General features: G+C 38.2%; 1 protein-coding gene across 1 annotated transcript in view; it reads right to left on the reverse strand.

Moving 5' to 3' along the window:
- The window catches only part of LOC139732387 (uncharacterized), a 65595-nt gene that overhangs the window by 37779 nt on the left and 223 nt on the right, over window positions 1–27593 (reverse strand). The window lies entirely within an intron of this gene.

The raw sequence follows: 27593 nt of genomic DNA on the forward strand, positions 1-27593 counted from the left end.
GAGGCAGTATACCGGTACTCAAAATTGGTTCCCCCTTTTTTATTCCCCCATTAGGTAAACTGTACCACCCTTCAGAAGGAGAACAAACAAGAATCTCTACTTTGTACCCATACTCAGTGCATCTGAGAAGTTATGCGCTCTATTGCAGGTATCAATAAATTGCTTTGACAAAAGACAGCACTCTATATCAAGTATGCATCATTCCTAAATACAACATACCTAGCCAACAGCAATTCGCTGTCCCCCTTATTTTTGACAGCAATTGTTCAGTATGCAAAGAATATTCAGGTGCAGTGATACGGTGCAATTCACTCGCCAAAAGCATATGACCTCAAAGCCTCATTTGCATAAAGTACAACTTGTGTTCGCAAAACCGCTGGGGAAGTGTTGCAGGAAAATCGCAATATTTCACCTCAGAAGCCATCAAATGATTAAATCTATACAGCAAATTGAAGGAGAAACTATTCTCTAACTCGCAATGTAGTTATTTTGGGTTTTATTGAGGATAAACCTGTGAAAATAACGTCAAAACTTAACTTCCAACACAGAAAATTTGGTTTCTAAACAAGTGTTATTTTCTCACATTTTCCTTCATTGCCCATAAATGAAACTTCGGTATTTATATGACTTATGGTAGTATGTCCATACTGTGTTCCAAATATCTTTTCTGTATCATTTGGCACACGGTTATGTTGGGAAAAAATCGAGATCACTGTCACTGGTGACCAACGCAAAATCCATAGCGCAAGCAGTACACAGTCCGATGTATCGGTTTTCGTGCAGCATGAAGCAGTTGAAGCACATTGCAGGGTTTGTCTCTCGCCCACTCACCACCCTGTGGACTGAAAACCGAACCCTGTCGCCATGCGCTGAACCTGACACCGCTGATTGGCTACTGTGTAAGTGGGCGCTGACCAGTAGAGAACGCATGCGCAGGAGGATGATCTAGTTGTGCATGTCCAGTATTTTCTCTTAAATTCGGTTGTCTTTTTGCTCTGATTTTCACCTAACTACTAATTGCGCAAACACGAAACTTTGCAGGTAGTGAGTCTGGTGTATACAGACTAGCAATATGTTAATCAAATACATATTTATGCAGGCACAGAGTTGTGTTGGGAAATAATCCTAAACCTTGCCCACGGTCAACTCAAACAGAAAAATACACATATCTCAAAAGATACATCAGCATTTTCACCCATAAATCATATGAAGGATGATATATCCATATGTGTGAAGTTTCAAGGGATTTGGTGGTAAAATAACAGAGATACGAGGAGGTGAACTTGCGAGATTTTTCTGTCCTTCACTCCGCACAGTGCTTCGATGATCGTTACGAATTCAAAAGCTTTGGCCTCTTATCGCGGAGTTAATTGCACCATATCGCTGCGCCTGTATTGGGCATGCCAAAAAAATTAGTCAAAAACATACTTCTTTAACTGCAAAATACTACAAAATATATGCAAACACATGTATTAGTCAATTACTTAATTCAAAAGATTAACCATTCAAGTTCTAAACCTGGCAAACAATGTTATGCACAATTGTGCTCAATAAGGTTAATGTCTGCTTTTTATGAAATAAATACTAAAATTTCAGTCTGGGACCATCAGTAACAGGAGATTTGAAGAAAAACTTGCAGCACATGTATGTACAATGAAGCTGTTCTGTACAAGATTACCACCAAGTTCCATACAGCATTTCAACATTTCCTCTGAAAAACAGCTTAAAATCGTTAAAATCAAGAACCTCTAGACAGTCTTCTTTGGCATTCATATCTAACCTCTATGGAAGAGCAGCTTGGAGCATGGAACATCAAAGCCAGTGAAATGCTAAGCATTCAATTGTCATGTGATAGAACCTGTGCATAAATTTGCAAAAATTGCAATAGGCGTTTTCACATCAGCCCGATAAAAATCCAAACTCGAGATATTTTTCGCGATCGCAAATTAGCACGCTATTTCATTTCCTGTTCACATCAACCCGAAGAGAATTAGCCCGAATTCTTTTCGAGCTTATTCGACAGCTGAGCATGTGCAAACAGCATCAGTAAAGTGTGCACTTTCAAAAATTACTCATGATTTGTGTGCAGTTTGCCTTCATCGATCGGGTCACACATGCTAGGCATGATGGGATGCATCGCGCTAATTTCGTGAGGCGATTTCACATTATCAAAGAGCATGCTAGTTCGCAAATTATCCCGCTATTTCGGAAATTTCCCAAGTTGGACTTGAGAAGTTTTCTCGATCAGAGCAATAAAGTTAGCGCGCTAATTTGTATTCACATTATCAAATAGCGCGCTATTTCATGATCAGGTTAATTTCCCAAGTCAGAAAATAGCATGCTATTTCGAAACATCGGGCTGATGTGAAAATGCCTTAAGAGATTCTACTCCTTCTCTATTAAAACACTTTCCTGCTTCAACCATGGCTCATATAAATAATGACTTGAATATTACACCAGTACACCACATATATACCTACGATTTCATATGACTCGACTTTCCAGGGAAATCACACTATAAGGCCTTAATTTGTAAATATTCAAATAACAGTAAATGTATGGTATCCATGCTTATATTCCTGTGGAAATCTTAGGTTTGAGTAAAAAATGAAAAATACTATTAAACCATTTTTTAAAAAGGATTTCATGCTTGCAAAGCAGCTTCCCGAAAAAAAGAAGAAGAAAAGACTAAATTGTAGGCGTGGCTTGTGATGTAATGTGATGTCATGTCAGATATTCTTAGCCATTCAGCTGTACGTGTAGTAAAGCCCTAAAAATCATGTGATTTTTCACATAGCTGTTGAAATGACAACAAACGCCATTGGATGACTGATTTTGCATCAGTTTTCATGCCTATTAAAAAATACTTTCATTTCGTATTGTAGTTTGGGTATGATTTTTAAGAGTTTCCGGGGGCATTCTTTATGAGGGAAGTCACGAGCAGACGGTTTGTTATAGTAGACTCAGCACAGTCATTTCTTGAGTTTGGAGGGCAAGTTGGGCCAACTTGCAATGCATTGTTAAGCAAATTTACTGCGAGGGCGATGGTACAATCTAACATCGCCGAGGTGATCTGCGAGGTGTCTTCAGACAGAGCTGAAGGCAAGGGCTAATAGACACCTAGGGATCACCAAGGCGAAGTTAGATTGTATTCATTGCCCAAGAGATAGGAGATGATTATTTGCTTTACTAAATATCCTACATCGATTGACAAACTTGAGATTTAATAAAAATGTACTCTATCAACCACGCAGACTTTTATTTCATAATCGTGCTGAATATTCAATACAGGTGGTACAACCGCGGTCCACAGCAGTTGAATGAATGAGACTATGATAACAAGCAATACTGATGTATTGATAATTGTGTGATGTGCACGGATGATGGCGTTGGCACATCCAATGGACTAGGCCGTGGCCGATAGATGTGAGCGATACCTTTATCGATTGCAATCGCAGGTACGGTAAGAAGTGCTAACAAAAAGTATAAATATCGCATAATATGTGATAGTACCATGGCAGGGATGTTGGGAGAAAAAACATCACTCTGTCATGTGTTCCAAATTCCAGTAGTTCCACTGGTCAAACATACTTATGTGGATAAAAATGTAAATACCGAAAAATGACAACCACTGGTTTAGAAGCCCACAGTATTGTTTTATCTCCTGCTATGTACCCAGGCACGCGGCCAGTTCATTGATGAATCATTCACACACTCGCTCACTGCACGCTCTAGCCCTTGTTGTACGCAGAGCTAGTGCTTGTTATGGTGTACACTGTTGATCTAGCTGGGCCAGCTAGCTGTGTCTGCATATACAGTTAACAACAAAATCATTCATACCCCTTGGAAATTTTTAGTTTTGAGCAGATTTTTTACAAATAAAGGATGGAGTGATGGTGATTGGGTGCTAACTTTTTACTCTTATTGGTCCTCTATGAGTTGACATTAATTCCAGTTTCACCTTATTTGCATAACAATAGAAATGTTGACATATTAAGATTTTGCCCTTTACAGAATTATTCATACCCATGTCATGGTCATGGACAGACACGGAAGTGTTCTTGTGTTTGGTCACTGAGTTTGTATAGGTCTCCACCAAAGCATTTGTTGTTCTTTCTGCCAAGAGGACCTCCATTAGCATAAGATTTTAGAGTGTCCATGGCAACATGTGATATCTAGTTCCCAACTCACATTAAAGATTGCTTCAAGAATGTAGAAATTAATTATACATTGGAGTACATTTGCTGTAAATGCCCCATAAACATTACTTTCAACATCAAACCCACATATTTTGCACGGTTCCATGACATTTGCTCCCGCGACAATTACTCCCATGATATATCTGCATGCTAAGCCAAACGTAAATTCAACCCATAAACATAACCCTAACCCTAATCCTAATTCTCACATCAAACTAAACCTAAAACCCTATCACAACCCTAACCCTAACCCTAAGTCCTTAGAGAAAATAAGACCGGAGCAATTGTCGCAGGAGCAAATGTCGTGTCACCATTTTGCACCTGGGTTAGGCCAAGTGACTCTGAAGTGGCTGTTCTCCTTGAAGACAATTGCTGTATTGACATCCTTGTGGAAGTCTTCTCCCAATAGTCTGACTCTATTATCTTTGAGATAGTTCTGGATAGCTTTGATTGTGATCTTTGGGATGGCATTATTCCAGTGTTGCCATAAAAAGCTTTACCCTTGAGCTCCAGACACATCCAAAGAGATTCGTCACAATGTGAAACTGTCCATTCTTGAAACAGTAGTTGATATTGAAACTACAGACATTTATGACAAAGAGTGTTCACATTCCTTTCTCATGGAACAGGCTACTTGGTTAACAGTAGTACACTGCATCTCCCAGCAAAGATGAAAGACCTTTAAAGACATGTCTGTAGTGATATGAGGTGGTCAAGAGTCACGAACGTCTTAAACAGCATACATCCAAGGTGTGCGTTTTGTTCAGTACGGAGCAGAATCCTTCAAGGTGTGTCCGGACATCAAATTTGTCACCTTCTTTACCATTGAGAGATTGCTAATGAGTGACAATGACCTGAATATCACATCAGGGACATTCCAAGTGCATCTTGGGCAGGAATAGATCCAACTTATACTGAGACAAACTCCTTGGAGCATTTCCCTGTCCAGGATTCCATGGACAATAACCAGAAAAGAGCCTCTCCTCCTGCAGAGGCACAAAATAGTCTGGTACGATATTTACAAGTAATGGTCTCAGGACATAACTGTTGATGTTTTGGGGTAGACAAACTATTTCCAAGGTATTGAATGAATAGAATATGCATTGTAGTTCTAGAGATCACATGTCGGCATGGACACTCTGAAACCTCAAGTTACTGGAATACTGGAGGTTCCCTTTGACAAGAGCCTGGACCAATGTCTTTAGAAGATCTGCACAAACTCAATGGCAAAGTAAAAGGACTCTTCAAAGTTGCACTAATGAATAAATCAATGGCAATGACAGTGTTTTCATAAGTGTATGAATAATTCTGTAAAGGCCCAAATTCAAATATCTCAACACTTCTATTGTTATGCAAATGAGGTGAAACTGGAATTGATGTCAATTAGTAGAGGACAACTTAAAGTATAAAGTTAACACCTAATCACTATCACTCATCCTGCACTTGTAAGAAATCTGCTTAAAACTAATAATTTCTCAGGGGTATGAATAATTTTGTTGTTAAAGGACAAGTTCACCTTCATAGACATGTGGGTTGAGTGAATGCAGCAATATTAGTAGAACACATCAGTGAGAGTTTGAGCAAAATCGGACAATCCGTTAAAAAGTTATGAATTTTTGAAGTTTCTGCTCAGTCATGGCTGGATGAAAAGACTAGTATAGCTTGTGATGTCACATGAGTACAACGATATGAAGAAAGAATAAAGAAAATTCAACATATTTTCATTTTTCTCGCATAACAAAAGAACACTCGACTTCTCTCTTTCAGAAGGCAGGGGGAATAATATTACCCTTAACATGTATACGTCAGTAGCAAGTCGAAGAACTGTGCACTTTATTCAAAAAGTAAAGTTTTGTGAAATTCTCTTTTTATTTTCCTTATATAGTTGTACGCATGTGACATCATACACTGTAGTAGTCTTCTCTTCCAGCAGTGACTGTGCAGATACTTAAAATATTCGTAACTTTTGAACGGATTGTCCAATTTTCCTCAAACTTTCACTGAAGTGTTCTACTAATATTGCCGCATTCTCTCAATCCTTACGTATGTGAAGGTGGACTTGTCCTTTAACTGTATATATGTGAAGAATGAGGGTCATTAGTTTGTTCTTGGACCAGCTGAGGAGATTGTTTTTATTGCTGTAATTTGTGAATTGTAATATCCTTACTGGTGAATTAGACCCCTGTTACACATGAAAGGCAGCCTGAGGCCTGCTTTTCGTGGCCGGCCCGAGGCCGCTTTGTGGACCGTTTACACATACCATGAGCTTCTGGGTCGGCTCAAGCAACGACGCTCCTCATGGACCCTGTTTACACATGGGCCTGCCTCACGTCGCCTTTCCCTACCCAGAGGTGGCCTGAAGTAGAGCCGGCCTGAGGCCGGCCCCACTTTTGTGTGACCGTTTACACATACGAGAAAGCCGACCTGAGGCCGGCCTCAGGTCGGCTTTTTCGTATGTGTAACAGGGGTCTTAGAGAATACTTTGTGAGCTATCTTTAAATGTTCATGCCAAAGCAGTAAAGTAACTAAGTACCTAAATAGAGTACATTGAACATTGAAGGTGGAGGTGGTTTCTTTTCGATAAGACTTATACTCTTTTTTACCTTTGTGGACTCGTGAGCTGTGTCGCTACTATGTAACTCCATCATGCAATGTCTTGCCGCAAAGAATGAGGAGCGATTTGTGGAAACACTTCTGGAGAATGTGACAAATTATCCAATTTATTGCCGGTAGGTCTAGTCATGCATGTGTGGGTGAAACTTTACGCAGTCCCACGTGTTGCTATTCGTGTTGCATACATGTATACCCGTCGTGGACTCTGCTATACGCTTGCCTCCATATGTTAGTATTGTTTACATCTGCTACCGCTGCCATTCTTCTTGCCTGACCTTGTTCTTTCAATATCAGTTAAAATGCCTCCAAAATCAGTGTCAGCACTCTTGAAGGACGTCCTTGTGAGTGAGGACTTCCTTGGAGCCATTTCAGATGCTGTCGAGCGAAAGCTCAGAGAAATAATAGAGAGGCTCAATCAGCAAGAACAGCACCTAAGCCAAACTGAAACTGCAGCAAAGAAAACGGATAAAGTCGTGTCTAAACTTCAACAAGTGATGCTGGAAACACGACATGAATTGTCCACAAGGTGTGAGAAGCTAGAATCAACCATCATGGACCTAGAAAACAACTGCGAAACCAAGGACAAGCAGATTGCAGCCCTTCAGAAAGACCTTGAAGGCAGGAAAAACCAGATTGAAAGACTCACCACCAGCATGGAACAGCAAAATCAGTATTCCAGAAGAAACAACTTGAGAATCTTCGGAGCACCACCTGAACAACCTGGAGAAAATACCGATGCCATCGTCTGTGATGTAGCGCAACGAATTGGCGTGGACCTCAGCACTCCTGATATTGAACGCAGTCACCGTGTGGGGAAAACAACAGACAAGAGGGATAAGAGTCGCGGAATCATAGTGAAGTTCTGCTCTTACCGTGTGCGTCAACTGCTAATCAGGAACCGTCGTAAGCTGAAAGGCTCTGGCATTTCTATCCACGAAGACTTGTCATCGAAGAATTTCGAGCTACTGACAATGGCCAAGAAAGCAGACAACGTGACATCTTCGTGGTCTTCTGACGGACGCATATTTGTGACTACAAAGACAAGCTCAGGGAAATCAGCCAAACACTTGATAACCTGTGCGGCTGACTTGCAAAAGATATGAATTTTTAAACAGGTATCATCAATATTTATTCTTTTAGAACTTGTGTCATACTCCTATCTGTAAGCCACATATTTATAAGCGTATTTATACATCTTCTTGGTTACCCTGCTATTTCTTGCCTTTTGTACGTATGTCATTATCTGTGACTGAGATAGCAGTTACAGTACTTGACCGCTGAATACTCTTTGAAATTGTATGATACACTGATGTCATGCTCTCTATTTTTTGTATTTTTAAGAGCTCCTCGCGGCTATGCACTTTTTGAACCACTTGCTTTACATTGTTCTGTATTTGGTATCACTTTACGTTCTTTGATGTGTGTGTGTGTGTGTGTGTAGTTGTGTGTGTGTCCCACTGAGGTAACATGTTATAATGCTTGACCATAAAGAATATTCTCATTTGATTAATTCACTAGATTTATGTGCAATATCCAGATCTCTATTCCCAGAAAACAGAGAATATGATATGGGATTTAACCGACTGATATATACCCCAGATGAATTTAATCATTTTGTAAATGTAGGCGCCCAGAAAATTGATGTTTCCAAGTTTTCTTGTATTCATTTTAATGCCAGAAGTATGAACAAACACTTTGATGATATTCTTACATTTTTAGGCACACTTCAAATGCAATTTTCTGTCATTGGTATCTCTGAAACATGGCTGAAAGAGTTTGACTCATACTTCAACATTGATCATTATGACTTTGTTATGAATGGACGTCAAGAAAAAAGAGGAGGAGGTGTTGGTGTATACATAAGAAATGATCTGAAATACAGTACTCTCCGCGAAATCGGGTATCGCTTAAACAGGTACTCCGTTTAATTGGGTAGTAATGTCAAAATCACTTCCAATGCACATTAAAATTACCTGATAATCGGGTTGCCTCTCCGCATAAGCGGGTAAATAATTTTCTTCTAATCTTATTTCTACCCACATTTTATCGCAGATACAATTGTATAACACTTTAAGAATAATAAATCATGAATGTCAAATTTTTCACGGCTAATCGCATTCTCTGCTTAATTTGCAATGAAGACCGATCATTTGGGGAGTGATTGACACATGTACCAGTACCGACATATTGCCACACGTAAACGAACATTACACAAGTCGTTGGCACTCACAATTGCATAGACAGACAGGAGTTGAACACACTTGCGCTCCTCCCTTTCTCCACAACAACATTCACAATACGAGAAGTTTGCAACGAAAATCAGGCCATGCACCAGCTCCATAATTTTCCTTTTACTTTTCCCCAGTCACTTCTCGAAAAGTAACCCGATGTTCTACGTGGCTAGTGCACGCAAAGAGTCGTGTGCATGTCGGAAAACGCCTGCTTGTTAGCGAGGAGTCTATGGTCAAACGACAGTTTTCTGAAGACATATTTGTCCATAAAACGAGTGTAAATTATTGCCCGTGACTGAGCAAGGTGTAGGGTATGTATAATGTGCCGTGAAGCACGCATGTTAAGCATACAGTGTAGGTGTTTGGTGCAGTGTACAATGCATGTATATATACACATTGTGTGTGTCAATTGTGAATTAGACGTGTTCTTCTGTTAATCGGGTACTCCGCTTAATCGGGTAAGAAACGCTCTGCTCGAGCCTACCCAATTATGCGGAGAGTACTGTACCAAGTTCGGAACGATTTATCAATAAGCGAGCCTTTTATGGAATCTATGTTTGTAAAAATTAATCATTACAAGAAGAATATTACTGTAGCCATAATTTACCGACCACCAAATCAATCTGCACAATCTTTTTTTTGACTCACTGACGAGAATTTTTAACATTGTTAATAGAGAGAATAAATTGATATATATTTTATCGGAGATTTTAATATTGATTTATTTAATGCAAATTCTTGCCAAGATGATTTTCTGGATTTGATGATGTCATATTCGATGTATCCATTGATCCGTTTTCCCACACGTGTTACGAGAAACTCATCCACTTTGATTGACAACATTTTTACAAATAGTAATAGTTATGTAACTTCTGGTGTTTTATTTGCAGATATTAGTGATCACTTTCCCATTTTCTGTGCCAACCAACCAGAACAATGATTTTCGGTCATGTGCAATCTTACAAAAACGTGACATGTCTGAACAAAATATTCATAGGTTTGTAAATGAGATATCAAGAGCTTGTTGGAGAGTGGAGAGCAATGATGTGAATGAAGCTTACGAAGCTTTTTTAGCAAAATATTTATCCATTCATGATATATGTTTTCCATTCAAAGCAACCAGAGTAAAAAAGAAATATTCAAGCAAACCTTGGTTTACTAGAAGATTGTTGAAATTGTGCAGAAAAAAATGTAAATTATATAAAAAGTACCTTAAAAACCCTACCGAATATAGATGCACTGTATACAAACAGTATAGAAATATGGTAACCCGTGAAGTTAAACGTGTGAAGATGAGTTATATGAGAAAATTTGAAGATGCTTCAGGTAATATGAAAAATACATGGAAAGTTATAAACGGTATTCTTGGATACAAATATAAACGCAATGTTTTGTTTGATCTCAATAGGTTTTTGTGTAATGATGTGCAATTGATGAATCAAAAATATGTGATTCTTTTAATGATTTTTTTGTAAATATTGGTTTTAATCTGTCTCGTCAATGTGAGGATCCCTTGGTTGAAAGAAGAAATGAACATAAGAAGTATATGAAAGAAAATGATTCAACTGCATTTTTTAAACCTATCACTACAAAAGAAGTGATAGATATTGTTTGTAGTTTAGCTAATGGTAAAAGTTCTGGGTCTGATGGTGTGAAAACTGATTTGGTAAAAAAAGTTATTCATATTATCTGTTATCCTTTATGTGAAATTTTCAACTTGTCTATGACAAGTGGCATTGTACCGAATCAAATGAAATTAGCTAAAGTGGTTCCAATATATAAATCTGGACCTGAGGAAGAGATATCAAACTATTGACCAATCTCAATATTACCTGTATTTTCAAAGGTTTTAGAAAAATGTATGTATGATAGATTATCCAAATTTTTAGACACGTATGCAATATATTGAATAAGTCTCAGTACGGTTTCCGAACGGGGCACTCCACATCTTCTGCTTTGATTCATGTTTTGATCGTGTTATTAATGTATTTGAAAATAAACAGATTATGGCTGGACTTTTCTTAGATTTGAGCAAAGCATTTGACACATTAGAGCACTCTGTATTAATTGATAAATTGTATATTTATGGTATCAGAGGCATTGTATTACAATGGTTTGAAAATTATTTGAAAGATCGTAAGCAATTTGTTGAAATCAATAATATACAGTCTGAACTAGAAATGTCGCTACAGCGACTGGTTATACCCCCGCCAAACAACATTTCATAAGCTTTGGTCAAAACAACATTTGATAAGCTTGGGTCAAAAAACTGAGGAAGTAGTTAAATCCGCAAGATCTTTCCTTGATCTTCTGCCATTAATATGCCGTTACCATGGCAACGTACTTTCGGGTACTGTCGAAAAATGCGTCTTGCACATCTACAACCAAAGGCACACATCTGTACCAAGTTTCATGGAAATTGGGCAAAAACTGAGGAAGTAGTTTGCAACACAAAATTTTCCATCATTTTGGCTCATAATATGTGAGCTGTTACCATGGCAACATACTTTTTGTCACTGTCAAGAAATGTGTCATGCTGACCTATATCCTAAGACAAACATTCAATATGAATTCCATGAGAATTGGAAGAACACTGATGAAGCAGTTTTGCCATGAAGCATTTTGCCCTATATTTTACCAATAACATGCCGTTACCATGGCAACGTACTTTTGGGTACTGTCAAAAAATACGTCTTGCACATCTACAACCCAAGGCACACATCTGTGCCAAGTTTTATGGGAATCGGTTGAAAACTGAGGAAGTAGTTCGCGACGCAAGATTTGTACCCATTTTTGCCCATAATATGCCGTTACCATGGCAACGTACTTTTGGGTACTGTCAAAAAATACGTCTTGCACATCTACAACCCAAGGCACACATCTGTGCCAAGTTTTATGGGAATCGGTTGAAAACTGAGGAAGTAGTTCGCGACGCAAGATTTGCAACGGACCGTCCGCCCGACCGACCGCCCGACCGCCCAACCGCCCGACCGACCGCCCGACCGACCGTCCGCTGATTCCTATATACCCCCTTCAAACTTCGTTTGGCGGGGGTATAAATATCTTCCTTAAAATGTGGAGTGCCTCAAGGGTCAATACTGGGACCACTATTGTTTATAATATATGTGAATGACATGTGCAATATATCTCCTGCTTTGGATATTATTCAATTTGCGGATGACACCAGTATTTTCATTTCTGATACAGATATTCACAGATTAAACATCAAGGCTTAATGACGAAATGGAAAAAAATTTGATTTGGCTTCAAAGAAATAAACTTGTATTGAATGTAAAAAAGACTCATTTTATTGTTTTTAGTAACAGATGTATAGATCGTAATGATGTTAAGATTACATTAAAGAGTGAGGAGATAAAACGTGTTTCAAGTTTAAAATTTTTAGGTGTTACCATTGATGAAAAATTATCATGGAATGAACATATTGGCGTCATCTGCAATAAATTGTCTATGAGTGCTGGAGTGTTGAACAAGCTAAGATTTTTTCCTAGAAATATATTGTTGATGTCGTACAATACACTCTTTGCACCCCATATTAACTAATGTATTACGTCATGGGCCAGTACCACAGAACGAAATATGAGTCGACTGTTCAAATTACAAAAACGTGCAATACGAATTATATTTAATTCTTCATATTATGCCCATACTCAGCCAATGTTTGCCTCTTTAAAAGTTCTGAATATTTATGATATACATATTTTCCAAATTGCTATTTTTATGTTTATGTGTTCACACAACCTCCTCCCTACTTCTCTGCAAGAATATTTCACTTTAAATCGGTCCATTCATGATTATTATACAAGAAATTCTACTGCTTATCATCTCCCGTCCGTACGTACCTCTATGCTCAAAAATTCTGTTTTCTATAGAGGCCCTTTAGTATGGAATGATTTACCATATGAAATAAGAACTATCTCTTCACTAAATCAATTCAAGAAGAGATATAAGTTGTACTTATTAGATTTATATAACTTACAATGATTTTGCCACGTATAAAGCGATGTGTCACCTCATACTTATGTATGTGTGTGCGTGTGTGTGTATTAATCTGCAAATCTGAATGAATTATTTTGTCATCAGGGTCCAACTTCATATAAGGCAAACAGCCTTCCTGTTGTGCCCTCACACTTTTATAACGTTTCTTTTTCATTTTCTCCTCTGTCCTGCACAGGATTGTATGATTGTAAATGTGTTAATGTGTTTTTTGTTGTGTATCAATTGTGATGTTTTTTATGAAAGTGTTGAAATAAAGAACTGAACTGAACTGAAATCAATTTGGTGCGCGCACAGCACAGTAGTTGATTTGAATGGCGCTGTGTTTTGGAAGGCAGCTGTGAGACCTGTGCAAACAAGAAAACAACGACAATTTTTTTTAAAAATTAATTTAGAAAAATTGGTAGGACTAAGGCAAACATCCATTGGGAACAGATTAGACCCAACCTAGATGTTCCACTAGAGCTGATTCAGTGAGGCTGAAATGCCCTTTTTACAGCATTTTTAGCTGAAAATTTTACTGATAGGTTCAGATCAGTAGTTTTGCATAGCAAAGTGATATGAGGGGATTTTACTGTCTCTACTTGGGAGCTGGGGGCAGACCATGTTACATGTACCAACGACAGATAAGAAACCTGGGGAGAGACAGATACCATCTGTCTACAAATCAATATGACATAAGTTACGTTCAGACGGGAGCCCTTAACCTCGAAGTTAGGAAACTTCGAGGTTAGAGCTTGTAGTTAGGGACTGTGAAGACGCACGCGTAGTTAGCAAACCTCGAGGTTTGCTCGATGTTTCAAGCCACAAGAAATCTTATGGTTAGCGCTTTAACCACCGGGGGGTTCCCACTCGATGAACTTGAAGTTAAGAGTGACCTCGCCGTAAACTCCCAGCCCCCACAATTTCCCCCTGCTTCTAAACCTCCCAAACGTACACAACAAATACGCTACACGTGAAAAACCTATGACGCACGACATAACAACATCATCTTTTCTTCCCATGCGCTTGATCTCTGAAACTGAACACGTCAAACTCACTACTGTATTCTACAAATGCATATCCTTCTCTGACGCTAAAAAATGTTTTCGACGAATATCTTCATAAAGGCATAAAGTCATCAGTGCAGTGCTATCTCTGCATACCATGACAGAGAAAAAGAGTACCTGTAAGCGAGTCCGACAGGGTTGGACTAAAGAATAAATAGATGCCTTGTTAGCAGTGTGGGCTGAAATTTCCGGTTTTGTGGTTTTAACATCGAGTGGGACCCACTCGTAGTTACGGGGGGCAGAAGCTTAACCTCGAGGTTAAGATTCGTCGTGTGGACACACGTCGTAGTTAGGGGGCAAGAGCTAAACCTCGAGGTTAGGGCCTGTTGTCTGGGAACGTAACTATTGGAATTCGGAACCATTATCTGTTAAGTTTGGCTAGACTGAGAGCAGAGTCCCCAGTCACTGCATTTCAATGCAGTCTGAGCGACATCAACGCGTATTGCTGCAGTGACGCTAGCCTAAAGAGGCATGTATAGACTGTAGTATAGCAACAAATTAAATTTTATATCAGAAACATTTCCTTCACCTTAGCAGAGACAAGTCGATATAATTTTTCTGTAGCAAATTGAAACATTGAATTAGTGACATGACCGTGTGACTTACAGCAGTATCCTTCATCACTCTTACAATTAATTACACCATGCTGCTAATTAGACAAAATTCTAAATCTAGGGCTAGATCTAGACCTACATGGATTAGACCTATGAATACTTTGACATATTTTCTCAGAAACACTTTCTTAGCAAAAACAGAGACAAATAGAACTAGATATCACTTTCCAGAATTGACATGACTGTGTGACTATGATATTTATCAGAGTGATTCGAGACATCACAAACAATAGTGAATTGAACCAAGCAGTAGCACTACAGCAAAATCTCTGGCAGGGCTTAGGCCTGAAGCACGCACCAGGAGTGACAGGCTACCACTATGCATCATTTCAATTGGGTACCCCAAATCCTGGCACAGTCTGCTTGTGGTGCTGCAAATGCCAACACGAACAACATTTATTCAATCAAGACACTGTAAGTATCAATTTTATTCGTTTTTTTTATTACAATAAATATGAAAAAAAATATTTTCCAACTTCTGTCGTCTTCAGAAGCCTTCTTACCACGTGGTTGTGATCCTTGAAAAAATTAGAATCATCATAGGCCTTCGTAGGCCCTATCTCCCTTGTCTTCGTGACTCCTGCTACTGGCTGCATAAGCACAACTTCTGGCTCAAGGTCTATAACTCTCGATATTTTCTGGCTGGTAACGAATGAAATATTTTCTCTTCTGTCAAACCTTCTAACATCTTCCCCCCTCCCCCCCCCCCCAAAAAAAAAAAAAAAAATCACTAAACTAGAAATGTCGCTATGGCGACTGGTATGCCTCCGCCATAATGCATGATTCTCCTAATAAGTCTATAGTATGTCTTGACAATGTGTGATGACAGATTATTAAACATAACTAGCAAAATATCAAAATGACATGATTGTCAAAAATGTATTGAATGTTCACTTTCTTTGAACTAGGTTGAATTGGGTGACTGGCTATATTTTCTAAGAGAGCATGTAGTTGGGGATTTGAGGATTTTTACTGGACTTTTGACTCTTTTATAAAAAAAGTTTTATATGCATTGAGTAATTTTCAAGGTATGGAGAAAAAGTATAATTTCAGTATTAAATAGTAAATTGTTAGCATTTTAACCTGGCCTTTGACCCTTGACCTTTGACCCTATGACCCTAATATTCCAAGGAGACTCACTGTCAGGCAGAACATGCATAAATATGTACTAAGTTTCATGATGATACCTTGAGCCACTTCCTAATATGGAAGAAGTGAAATTTACCACTTTCACTTGTCCTTTGACATTTTGACCTCTGACCATTTTGGCGAAAGACTTCCTAGAGAATCTCCAGTGTGTAAAACATATATGTAACACTAAGTTTTAAGAAAAGTCCTGCAGACATTGCATAAATATAAGGGGAAAAAGTGACATTTTGAGGAGTTACGCCTGACCTTTGACCCTGACCTTTTACCCCATGACCCCCAAATTCCCTAGATAATCACTGCCAGTCAGTACATGCATACAGTGTATGTACTAAGTTCCATGAAGATATGCATGTACCTTGAACCACTTCTGAGATATGGAGGAAAAAAAAATGAAATTTCAATATTTCCACTTGACCTTTGACCTTTGACTTAATGACCCGAAACTCTATCTAGAGAAGCTTCATTTGATAGTACATGTATACACTACATTTCAAGAAAATACCTTCAAGGCATTGCATAGATATGGGGGAAATAGTAAAATTTTGAGCATTTGACCTTGACCTTTGACCTTCAGCATATGCACCCAAAAGTTGATAGGCACAACTTCGCTCACTCATACATACAATGCCAAGTTTCATTGGGATACTTCAAATGTTTTTTAGTGTACGCTGTCCACAATATCTATTACGGACGGATGGAAGGACGGACAACCCGAAAACATTAAATGCCTCCGGCAACACTTCATGGCGGAGGCATAAAAAGTAGTAATTGGCAAAGGTTCAAAGACAAAGGACAGCATAAATCAATACACAGTGCACATCATGCGTGCTTGTTGTTCACCATAGAGCTCATTCCTGAGATGATGTCGCCTGGCACTTCATGTGGTTGCATGGTCGAGTTTTGGCAGAATTTTGAGGGGCGTTCCCAATTGTAGTTTTTCTTCCTCAATATCGCGTTCCTCACTCAAAATTGCCAGAGTGTGAAAATCACAATCAGTGAGGAAAATTACCCACAGGATGATGTCTGATGACAAAAAATGACATGTTCTTGACTTCCCTAGACCTTTAAAATGAGTGTAAAGTTCAATATTCAAACCATGAATGCATTCACCACTTCACGAGGTAGTTTCATAACGCAAGGAGACCCTCCATCAAATTGGTTGTTTGGTCCTCCAAATGTTTCCTCTTATATGAATACAGCGTGTACATAGAGACTAAATGCATAACATATTACAATATATACAATCAATGTACGGACACATTTGGCAATGTAAGTATCACTAGGGATTTCTCCAAGTGCCCTGTACATTATCCATTATACACTATGCAAGTATCTGCCGGTTGTCTATAAAGAGACACCCTCTTAATAGTTTTGAGAAATTCTACACAAGCACAGCTTTCAGTTTCATTGACCACAGCCTATCATACAATTAAAATGACAGCCTATAATTGCTGTATAATCTGGAGTGAACAAGCATTGTGTCTCAGCATGGAAATGACTGATCAAGATTTACGAGCAAATTGTGTCACATCTCTTGACAACTGTTTTGTCTGCACAGCCTGAGCATGAGATACACAGTACACTCAAGCGCCTTTACAATTTGCATCGTGAGAGATCTTGAAATTAAATGGGCAAATGGTCATGAAATGAACTAACCTACCCTCAAAAGTATGATTTAATCATTGTTGTTTGGGGTGGGGAGATTGAGGTAAGTACAAACTAGATCACTGATGGCTTCAGTCAGTAAATACATTGTGTACATGCACAGGTGTAGCCTTGTTTTTGCAGCCCTACAGAAACTCCAAATTACTACTTAGTGAGCTAGGCAGTGAGACTAATACATTTGTAGGTCATGGACATTTAAAGGCATAATTTATCATAATTTGCAGATGAAACAAAAACCCAGCAATAGTGCTTTAAAATAGTTCCAAAATGTGAGTTTGGAATAGAAACAACGACTGTAAAAATTTGAATCGGTATAATCAATGTTATTAAAGTATTCTTGAATACACAAAATGTAAACAATAGTCTTATATTATAATCGAGAAGGATCGCCCCCATGCCTTCCTGTGCTTTTTTTGTGCAGCTATCTCCTTCTTCTTGTATTTCTTCTCTCATAACGTGGGTGAAGAAATATTGAAGAAAAAAAAATCCCACGGGTACCTAATACTTAACAAACCTAATGACTATGATCTCCCTCCCCAAATATCAATAATAATAATAATAATAATAATAATAATAATAATAATAATAATAATAATGATAATAATTATTATTATTATCATTATTATTATAACAATGATAATATGATGATAGTAATAATGGTGATGCACAGTGTGAAGCAGATAAACGGATGGTTCTATGATCTATCAAAGTTTTCGGTGATAAAAACATATAGGAGGGAGCAAATGAAGACAAAAATATTTCATTCTTCTATCATAACGTGGGAAAAGAAATAAGAATTTTAAAAAAATGGGAGGCCTTGAGACCAGCTGTTGATTCCTGAATGGAGGCAAGAGCAGGGGGTAATAAATATCAAAGTCATAGAGTCAAGGGTATCTCCCGTTGTTGCGACGGGAAGAATCTGTGGGCAGAACTTTCGGAGAATCTCATATGGGCAAGTCCAAGATAACGCACACGTTACGTATGGGACATTCAGAGACTTTTATGACCTGAAAAATAGTGTTAATGGCCTTTGATCATATTGAACTTCATCATGGTGATTGATATCTAGAAGAAGTATAATCATGTAAAAACTTGAGAAAAATGACCTTGACAATTATATTCTAGAAGAGAAAATATGTGCCGTTACGTATGGGACCAGAAAAATTTTGTTTTTTTGAACACTTTTTTCAACCTCAAAACTCTCTGAAAGTATACCATTCTACAACTTGTAACTCACTGTGATGAAAGTCACAACACTCAAGATTATCACAGGTAAGTTTCATGTCATTAGGCAAAAAGCTCTAATTACAGGTTCTAATCAAAGACAGACATGACGTGTTACGTATGGGACAGTTTGTCCCCCATTCATTTAGTGTGTGAAGAACCATGTTTATGGGTATTTTGCATAATCATTGAAGTAAAATCAGTTGAAACTACTCAAATACTGATCCAGATTGTCAAGGAAACAATATTCCCCAAATATTCACCATCATAATCATATTCAATCATATTTTTATATTTTTATGACCAACCTGGGTATGCATGCCCTTTGTCCCCCATTCGTTTAGTGTGTGGAGAACCATGTTTATGGGTATTTTGCAAAATAATTTTGCAAAATACTCATTTAAACAAATTTTTGCATAATTATTGAGGTGGAATTAGTTGAAATTACTCAAATACTGATCCAGATTGACAAGGGAACAATATTCCCCAGATATTTACCATCATAATCACATTCAATCATATTCTATATTTTTTATGACCAACCTGAGTATGTATGCCCTATTTTTATCATGATAGTTACTACTGAAAAATTGAATAGTTTAAAGTGTTTACTTCCATTGATGAAGGGCAGTTTGCCATTTAGTTTCAATAAAATACAACTTGACACAAGAAATATTAAGTTTAATAAATAAGCAATACCTGCTTCGTAGAACCCCAGTGATCGAGTAGATATCACGATGTCTGTCTAGCAGTCGGGTCATTGATTCGAGTCACAACTCAGTATGTATACCCATGAATTTTGTTGTGGCTACTACTGAAAACTGAATAAGGACAATTTGAGTATCACTTGCAATAAAAAAAAAAATCATTTTACTTTTTATTTCTTTTCTGTATATTTCACAATCATTTCAAATTGGATCTCCATCACATAAACTTTGAATTCCTCTAGTCTTAGGATTTTATGCTCTTAAGTAATTCATATAATTGGTTTCCAATCATCTCTTTAAATGTTGAAAACTGAATCCCCATTTCTACAAAAAACTATATCATCCCTTTAATGCTGATTTTTCATTGTGTATTTTGCCATTTTCCCCTCCCCCTTTCTGAAAATTGTTCAGTCAAGTTCATGTATTGTTTCAAGTGTCTATAAACTCAAAAAGTAGCTACAATGTTGGGATGCTTTCTTCAGGATGATTGACCATCTGTTAACTGAGAGACCTTCCCAGCTAGCTACATGCATTCACATGTAATATGTATGAGGATGTCCCATACGTAACGCATTTGTCCCATACGTAACATTATTTCAATGCCTAACAAAAAATATTTCTTTTACTTTTTTTTTCTTTTTTCTCTGGTATTTAATTTCTCTAAACAATAAATTGGAACTTTCCAAAAGGGCATTAAAACAACCTTAGCAATTTCAGAAAAAACCTAAAAAAATGACCTCATTTAGTTACGTATGGGACATCTCATGATAGGACACGAGCTAATTTGCATAATCATTTGCATAATCCCTAAATTTTCATACCAAGTTAAACTATGTGATGAACTTCTTATGTCCACATATTAATCAAATATTATTTGCTTTCCTTTGAATTAATATGAATTTTTATAAATGTCCCATCTGATACGTAACGCTGTGTTTCACATTTATGCAAATGAAGCCCTTGAAATTTGCATGAATTTACATAATATCATTTTTTCCTCCATGGAAATCAAAACTTCAACTCATAAGCTTCAAAATGATACCAAACATGTCAATATTGAGCAAAGATGAAATTTTGCCTTCTGAGGGGACCTTATCTTGGACTTGCCCATAAGCATTTTTGGTAATTTTTCCCTAAATGTTTTGTTTGTTTGTTTGTTTGTTTGTTTTTAGCGGAATCAAAATGTGTGTGTGTGTGGGGGGGGGGGGGTGGTGGTCATGGGTAGAAGAGAGCATGTGCACAAGTGACGAAAGAACGAGAAAACTTGTCTTTTTATTTCATCAATAAAAATGTGCAAAATCATAATCATGAGGAAAAAATAAAACCCCTCAGACCCGTGAATTTCCACGGGTGCTGCTAGTTATAATACAAATGTTGCTAGACTAAACCATCTACAGTTATGGTTTAATAAGAAAAATACTGATATCTCCTTATATGTTAGGCTTTATTGCAAAGAATTTATCTTATAGTAGGATGTTTTGTGATAAAACAGACCTATACATACGAATGTATGCATCAAATGTGATATCTTGAACATTTTATAAATCACTGTTCCCAAAGGTAAACAGAACTTTCACGACATTTGTAATATAGAGAAAGGTCATTACATTCAAGGCAAACTATACTGTCTGGTGAAGGTTAACTGTTGTGTCATGCTTATCATTCCATCTTTATAATAACTTCATAAACCTCTTTTGAGTTAAAATGTGTACCTGAATGCATGAACTTATGAGCACACTCCAGATTATAACAAGGCAAGGGCCATAATGTGTCTCGCCCATTTGCGTACAAGAAATTGTACGTGAATGGGATATAACACATAAAAAAAAGATAGTTTTAACAGATAAAAAGAGATATAAAAGAGTAAAAATTTATGGCAAAAAAGAAACGTGCCTTAAAATCTTAACATTGAGCCCTTAAAGTTTGTTGACCCCTGCCTGTGACCTTTGACCTTGTGGTGACCATCCACTCCCCAAGAGACATCTACCATCCAAGCTTGGTCACAAATGGAGTTATGGATCAAAAGCTATGACCCATACAATAGAAACGCACCATAAAAACTTAACATTGGGCTCTAAAAGTTCGTTGAACCATGCTTGTGACCTTTGACCTTGTGGTGACCATCCACTCCCCTAGGGACATCTACCATCCAAGTTTGGTCACAAATGGAGAACTATGGATCAAAAGCTATGACCCATAATAGAAACGTGCCATAAAAACATAACATTGGGCTCGAAAAGTTCATTGACCCATGCTTGTGACCATTGACCTTGTGGTGACCATCCACTCCCCAAGGGACATCTACCATCCAAGTTTGGTCACAAATGGAGTTATGGATCAAAAGTTATGACCCATAATAGAAACGTGCCATAAAAACTTAACATTGGGCTCGAAAAGTTCATTGACTCATGCTTGTGACCATTGACCTTGTGGTGACCATCCACTCCCCAAGGGACATCTACCATCCAAGTTTGGTCACAAATGGAGTTATAGATCAAAAGTTATGACCCATAATACAAACGCGCCATAAAAACTTAACATTGGGCTCTAAAAGTTTGTTGACCCCTGCCTGTGACCTTTGACCTTGTGGTGACCATCCACTCCCGAAGGGACATCTACCATCCAAGTTTGGTCACAAATGGAGTTATGGATCAAAAGTTATGACCCATAATACAAACGCGCCATAAAAACTTAACATTGGGCTCTAAAAGTTCGTTGACCCCTGCCTGTGACCTTTGACATTGAGGTGACCTTCATTTATGGTAAAATGTGAAACTTTGTATGACCCCTCTTCCCTCCAAGTTTGATTGCAATTGAAGCCCAGAGTAAAGAGTTATTGAAGTTTTTGTAGCGTTACGGACAGACGACGGACGGACGACGGACGGACTCCCCGCACCTCATGTGGGCTCGACAAAAATGACTTGTATTATCAGCACTACCATCACTACTGTATATCATCAGCTACAATATTATAATATACAAATGATGCACAGGATAGAGTGTGTTAGTGTAGGCGTGGTGCACTCGAGGGTATTTACAATTGTGAAACATGCACGAGGCGAAGCCGAGTGCATGTTGCACTACATTGTAAATACCCGAGAGTGAGCTACGCCTCCACTAACGCCACGAAATAATCCTGTGCATCATTTGTTTTATAAAATGGGTCGAAAATTCGAAAACTAACATCATTTTCAGCGTTTTTTCACGTACCTTTGTGGGTCAAGACGTCCGAAGATGTTCGTCCCAAACATTTACGCACGTCGCACTCGCGGAAGTCCCGCACATACAGTATAACTAATGGGGGGTTGGGTTTCCGGACACTTAAGTTCCCGCATGAAAACTTACTTATTTTACATAGAATATGCACCCTTTACCTTAAAGACTTGATATAGACTCCTCATATAGGCCTACTAGACAACATACTCTGAAAACGGCGTGAGAATTAACCTGCTAAATCGTTGGATTTGCTCTTCAAAGTGACTCCATGTACGCGTCCGGTCCCATAACGCTTGGTCTACTGTACTGTACAAAGTGTACGTATAGTAGAGTATACGTACGTACGCCACACATGTTATGCACAAGGTAAGACAGGCCGGCCGGCCGGCAGCCCGAACTAGAAGTTGTTTACAGGATTGACAGCGCGTATGCATGCAATTCATCAAAGGAGCCGCCGCGCGCACAGACGATCGGCAATCTACCATAGGATTACAGGCAGTGCAATTGTACTGAAGTAAAGGAAGGAGGTGTGTCTCATTTCAGCGCTTCCTATTGGCTACATTCTTGAACCCATTTTATAATGTAGTTTAAAGGGAGGCTAAGTTGAGATTATTGTGCTCTTACAAAGAAAAACAAAAGACTACTGCCTATGTACACTTGTCCATTCAAACTGAAAGTAAAAAATGGCAATATTAGAAAAACTGTAACCTGCGATGTGTTGCTGGGCAATTGTTTCAAAAGCCACCAGAGACATTATTCACCAGAAAAATCATGATTTGGAATGTGAACCCTTTGCGATGCAGTCATGAGACTTTTCACCCACTGTGTAAATTACTCCACATTATATATCCACGTTATAAATGTAAAATGTGCAAGTAATTGTAGGCCTAGTGATTAAAATGTCAGCTGCACAAAGCAGATTCCTAAATGGCAATTTTTTTCTAGGGCCAAAAACTTGTCATTTTCATTGCAGTGTAAATTGAAAAGTCAAACTTTACAGATTAGCAATGTAAAACTTTTCAATGAGAAAGGGCCTAATGATAAACTACTGACTGAACTATTCTCTCTTTCTTTTTTTGTGAGGCAGGAAAGTTTGTCTGGTACGTAAGCATCGAGAAACACCCATCCCTGAGGCATGAGTATTGTAGGTCTGTGGATTTGACTCACATCTTTCCTAGCATCATCACTATTAAACTGGCTGATTTAGAACTTTAAAAGCCAAAGGAGATTTGGCATATATCTTTGCCTGTCAGTTTGCACATTAATTAATGAATTTAAAAAAGCCACTTTAATAAGATATTATACATCATTCATGCAAGCAAAGAAAATACAATAACATTTTTTGTATTATACATGCAAGCAAAGATGCATACATGTAGGCCTAAATGTATCAAACTGTAAAGTTTAGCCACAGTCCCATGCACACACTGGAAGTAGAGTCACTTTCACTTTTCCACCTTACCACACACACAAAGCAATAAAATAAAATCTAAGTACCAAGTACAGTGTACTGTATAGATTAGCAGAAAGTTCAGTTACTACAGTCTAGAATAACCATTACAGTGCATTTAACAAAATACTTTTCAAGTCCCATCCCATGTAAGACTACTGATAAGCACAATGGCAATATAGGCCGGTACAATTCAAATCAGACATAAAATACCATAGATATATATCATCTTGTACGTAGCCTCAAAATTACATTACTGTGTTACTCCCCCCCCCCCTCCTCCTTTTTTTTTCCTGCTTTTTTTTCCTGCTTCTGACCATCTGAATGCCATTTGACTGGGAAGCATCAGAGCTTTGCCAAGTTTGTGTTGATATTGACTCAGTTTTTTTGACTGACGCACTTTGTGTAGATTTCTGCTTCTATGCTGATATGATGCATCAATCACGTTTTGCCTTAAGTTATACTTGCGCCAGCCATAGTCACACCACTACCATGATACAGATGCAGGGTGGTCTTGGGGGGGGGGGGGGTGTATGTCCCTGCAACATGCTCAAATTCTTGTGCCACATCCTCCAAACTCAGCAACATGCTAAAAAAATATATAATCAAACATGTGCAAAACTTGAGAAACATCAAACTACCACTGGCACTTGGAAAATTTTTGCACAAAACATAAGACGGTACACAAGAATGTAAGCAGCACAAAATAAGTCTTGAAATATTGTTTGTTTACTATTTCTGCAATATTCTCACGTTTAGAGCTTGCAACATGCTCATATTTAACAAGCTGGGAACCATCCTGCAGATGAAGACTGGTACAAGTTGTATTGGTACCAGAATCTACCATCTGTGGTGGCTGCTCGAATTTCAAAGTACTTTATCAAAATGAGTGCATTTTTAAAAATATATTTTAGTGCACAAATGTACTCTCCTAATAAGTAACAATAACATATGTGTAGATACTGATCTGCTACAAATAACAAATAACAAATAACAAATAAATGCTGAAATGTAGGCTAGCATTATCATATTGACAACTAAACACAAAACACTAAACACAAAACAACAACAACAACCCTTACAAGCAAAAACACACCAACACACATTTGAAAAAAATATTGTGTATATATGGTGGAAAGCAGGGCTACTCCTCTTCTTCTTCTTCTTCTTCTTCTTCTTCTTCTTCTTCTTCTTCTTCTTCTTCTTCTTCTTCTTCTTCTTCTTCTTCTTCTCCTTCGTACAGTATATCACCGGAAGTATAGTTGTACTATTTGGCAAGTTTGGTGTGTATACAACAGTGACTTTAAGAACATTTCTACATCGTATGGTACTACTAACTATGTGCGGCTGAAAACAATGCTCCTCTACATTTGTACTAGATCAACAAAGCAGGTTGACCGAAAGATTGGTCTGTAGAACTCTACAGTTTGTATCTTGTCGTAGGATATGTTTTGCTGAGACTATGTATGTCTGGCCACTCTGGGTTCAATCATAGAATCCCCTCCTGAGGAGAGCCGTAAAAGTAAAAAGTGATGAAAAACTCCTCTGGACAGACGGATTTTTCTGTCTACAAGGTCAATTCCATTGTGACTTATGGGACAAAGTGACAATTTTCAGCAATTTCAAACCAGTATTTTGAGAAAATAGTTGCATCAAATGCATTTTTCTCAGTTCATGGTTAGATCCATCGTATCACAGTTTATGGAAACGCCATACTTAGTTTGAAAAGTATCATTGCACTACGTACAGCAAGGAAAAATTGCTGTCGTGACTTATGAGACATTTGAGGACCACTGTTTTTCACATGGGAAAGTAAGTTCTGAAATATTCTTACACACAGAGTCTCTGGAAAGATATTTTCTTTCCTGAATGTAGCAAAGGGTTGGTGCTTACCCTGAGCCAAGTGGTATGAATATGTACTCATTGGTACAGTAGCAGGATAGGGAAAACCAGTGTGACTGATGGGACACAAAAACGTGACTTATGGGACGCTATCAACTACCACATTTTGAGATTGAGAGAAACATTTTCACTGATGCCGGAACAAGTTCTAGAACATCATAAAACCAATCTATGACCAAAGAACATTCAGAAAATAAGCCATCTGAGAATTACACAAGCTGTATTATGGTCATAATAGTGTATCAGAAGTGATACATAAATTCTGCAAAAATTTGCAATTTTCATGAAAAATGAAGGTTTTTCGAACATAACTCCACTCCACGTTCACCGATGTTCACAAATGAGGTATCAAAATATCCGTTGTGAAAGGCTGCTTTGAGTAAACAATACCAGATCATCTAATTAAGCTTCATTAATCATCTATACTCAATAGTTTGATTTTCATAAAATCCAACCTTTCTGTGGAATTGACCACAAAAGACAGGATCTCAAGGTTGACCAAAATTGGTCTGTAGTGTATCTTGTCGTCAAGGAAATGTTCCATGGAGGCTACGTCTGGCTTTACGGAATCCCCTTCTAACAGCCTAACCTGTGGAGAGCCACAAAGTAAAGAAATGATTTTAAAAAAAACTCCTCCGGACAGAATGATTTTTTTGTCTATTGACTAGGTAGATCTCCGACTGATGTTCTGATCTGGTTCCCTACTCTGCAACTGTAGAACTATCTATCTATCTAATGATATTATTATGACACAGCCCTGTCGTTGTCGGGCCAGATGCTCTGCGGAGCAGCTGCACCTCTAACTGCGACCAGCCTGAACGCGAAGCGTTCGGCTCCCACAGTATAACATATGGTTATGGGTCTACTGTGTGAAAGAGCACCCCGGGGTTACTGCACCTCTATCTAGACAGAAAGATCCGTCTGTCTGGAGGAGTCTTTTAATTTTTTGACCTTATCGCTCTCCTCGCTCGGGACACAAATCCGTGAAGCCAGTCTCGGTGGAACATATCCCGACAACCAGATACAGACCTATTGATCTTTTTTGGTCAACTGCAGACTTTAATAGACAGAAAGATCCGTCTGTCAGGAGAAGTCTTTTATATTTTTCACGTTATCGCTCTCCTCCGTAGAATCCGTGAAGCCAGACGCAGCTGCAGTCTCCGCAGAACATTCCTCGATGGCCAGATACAGACTGATCTTTCGGTCAACTGCAGACTGCACCTCCTGCTTGAAGAGTCTGTCGTATAACCAAGGAGGTATGAGATACCTCCTTGGTATAATTATAACTAGTCTAGAGTGCCACCTCTCGATTTTATAATAGACTCTATAATATATTGGGCATAAGATAAACACAATACTCAATATCATTCATACGTTTACGCCCGGGGGACCTGTGATAAATGATATGACAAACTCTGTGATAAGATTTGACCGAAAGATCGGTCTGTATCTGTCCGTCGGGGAATGTTCCGCGGAGACTGCGTCTGGCTTCACGGATCCCCTCCGTATAATGGCAAAATACAAAAGAGTCCTCCGGCCGGACAGACGGATCTTTCTGTC

The sequence above is a fragment of the Diadema antillarum genome, unplaced genomic scaffold (assembly GCF_040938485.1).
Source record: "Diadema antillarum isolate AM-2024a unplaced genomic scaffold, OU_Dant_1.0 seq00000418_RagTag, whole genome shotgun sequence".
Classification (NCBI taxonomy): Eukaryota; Metazoa; Echinodermata; class Echinoidea; order Diadematoida; family Diadematidae; genus Diadema; species Diadema antillarum.